Here is a 3071-nt window from a genome sequence, read left to right as displayed (position 1 = left end):
CAGACAAGTCACCTAGTACCTACACAAACAATCAAGAACCTTGCAACCAATGCGATAAAGGGGTACGGTTGTCAATCCCTCCACGGTCACTCGCAAACGTGAGATCTAATAGAGATAGTAAAGTAAAAAAATTTGGTATTTTTGTTGTATAGATTGGAAAGTAAAGATTGCAAAATAGTAAACGAGATGCAATGTAAATAAAAGAGATGTAATAGAATAGGAAAGAGACCCCGGGGCCATAGGTTTCACTAGTGGCTTCTCTCAAGATAGCATGTATTACGGTGGGTGAACAAATTACTGCCGAGCAATTGATAGAAAAGCGCATAGTTATGAAGATATCTAAGGCAATGATCATGAATATAGGCATCACGTCCGTGTTAAGTAGACCGAAATGATTCTGCATCTACTACTATTACTCCACACATCGCCGCTATCCAGCATGCACCTAGAGTATTAAGTTCATAAGAACGGAGTAACGCATTAAGCAAGATGACATGATGTAGATGGATAAACTCAAGCAATATGATATAAACCCCATTTTTTATCCTCGATGGCAACAATACAATATGTGCCTTGCTTCCCCTACTGTCACTGGGAAAGGACACCGCAAGATTGAACCCAAAGCTAAGCACTTGTCCCATTGCAAGAAAGATCAATCTAGTGGCTAAAGTAAACTGATAATTCGAAGAGACCTACAAATCAAATCATGCATATAAGAATTCAGAGAAGAACCAAATAATATTCATAGATAATCTTGTTCATAAATCCATAATTCATCGAATCTTGGCAAACACACCGCAAAAGAGTATTACATCGAATAGATCTCCAAGAACATCGAGGAGAACTTTGTATTGAGAATCAAAGAGAGAGAAGACGCTGTCTAGCTAATAACTATGGACGCGAAGGTCTGTGGTAAACTACTCACGCTTCATCAGAGAGGCAATGTTGTTGATATAGAAGCCCTCCGTGATCGATTCCCCCTCCGGCAAATCATCAGAAAAGGCCCCAAGATGGGATCTCACGGGTACAGAAGGTTGCGGCGGTGGAAAAGTGGTTTCGTGGCTCCCACTGATGTTTCTAGGGTATAAGAGTATATATAGGCGAAAGAAGTATGTCAGTGGAGCTACGAGGGGCCCGCGAGGGTGGGGGCGCGCCCTCCTGCCTCGTGGCTTCCTCATGGTGTTCCAGACTTTGACTCCAAGTCTTCTGGATTGCTTTCGGTCCAAGAAAGATCATCTCGAAGGTTTCATTCCGTTTGGATTCCGTTTGGTATTCCTTTTCTGCAAAACTCTAAAATAGGCAAAAAAACAGAAACTAACACTGGGCCTCCGGTTAATAGGTTAGTCCCAAAAATAATATAAAAGAGCATATTAAAGCCCATTAAACATCCAAAATAGATAATATAATAGCATGGAACAATAAAAAAGTATAGATACGTTGGAGACGTATCAGCAGGTCCGGCGGCTGCTAGCGTGGGAGTGCCTGTTCCACGCAGCTGCATCGACTGGTGACTACGCGAGTGCCGCTTCCTTTTCTTTTTTGAGGGAAAGGCGAAGGGGTATGCAGGGGCGAGGCAATATCACGCTTCCTTTGGATGTAGACATTCACACGTAGAATCGGATATTGGCATTTGCCTACCCGAATGTGGTTGTTTGGATGGTCTTGGCATTCGTGCACGGAATCGCACCTCAATATCGAACCATCCCCGACAACACTAGCGCCACCCCGTCCCGAATTCGGACCTCCACCCCTCTGATTTGCTTGATATTGCCTTGCCCCTGCGCACCCCTTCGCCTTTCCCTCAAAAAAGAAAAGGAAGCGGCGCTCGCGTAGTCATCGGTTGATGTAGCTGTGCGGAATAGGCACTCCTATGCTAGCAGCCACCCGACCTGCAGCAGGGCCAGGCATATGCAGTGCTTGCGCAGTCACCCAAACGCCATCCGAACTCCGGTGGGATCTAGTCTGCATCAATCTCGTCGCCCCATGTCGCGGTGGGGGACTGAAGTGTGGTCGCCGTTGCAAGATGCGGACATCTACAGCCAAGGCATGAATCCCCAGGACCTCGTAGACAAGGAACAACAAGCATACACGAAGATGGAGATGCACAACCACGTTTCGTGCCGGGACGGCACCCCTGTCAGGCTGGTGATGCTACTGTTGTCCATGGCGGCCATCGCCGCCGGTAATAACCGTCGGCCTCTACCTCGACGTCTCACTCCTAATTGAATGACTCTGTTGCCTCTTCTACCTCACGCCTCCACCTGTTTTGCCGCGGTTGTCCTAGATCGACCGCGTGTTTGCTTGGGTTGACCGTCAAGGACTTGACTCCGGCTTCGTGTGTGATACGTCTCCAACGTATCTATAACTTTTCATTGTTCCATGCTATTATATTACCCCTTTTATATGTTTATGGGCTTTATTTTGTACATTTATATCATTTTTGGGACTAACCTATTAACCGGAGGCCCAGCCCGTATTGCTGTTTTTTTGCCTATTTCAGTATTTCGAAGAAAAGGAATATCAAACGGAGTCCAAACGGAATGAAACCTTCGGGAGCGTGATTTTTGGAACGAACGTGATCCGGAGAACTTAGAGTGCAAGTCAAGAAGCAAACGAGGCGGTCGGGAGATAGGAGGGCGCGCCCACCCCTCCTGGGCACGCCCCCTGACTCCTGGGCCCCACGAGCGGCCACCGACGTACTTCTTCCTCCTATATATACCTACGTACCCCGAAAACATCCAGAGAGCCAACGAAAAACAATTTCCACCGCCGTAACCTTCTGTATCCGCGAGATCCCGTCTTGGAGCCTTTGCCGGCGCTCCGCCGGAGGGGGAATCGACCATGGAGGGCTTCTACATCAACCCCATAGCCCCTCCGATGAGTTGTGAGTAGTTTACCACAGACCTTCAGGTCCATAGTTATTAGCTAGATGGCTTCTTCTCTCTTTTTGGATCTCAATACCATGTTCTCCCCCTCTCTTGTGGAGATCTATTTGATGTAACTCTTTTTGCGGTGTGTTTGTCGAGATCCGATGAATTGTGGGTTTATGATCAAGTTTATCTATGAGAAAT

This window comes from Triticum dicoccoides, chromosome 3B (genome assembly GCF_002162155.2).
Source record: "Triticum dicoccoides isolate Atlit2015 ecotype Zavitan chromosome 3B, WEW_v2.0, whole genome shotgun sequence".
Classification (NCBI taxonomy): Eukaryota; Viridiplantae; Streptophyta; class Magnoliopsida; order Poales; family Poaceae; genus Triticum; species Triticum dicoccoides.
This window is presented reverse-complemented; position numbering follows the sequence as displayed.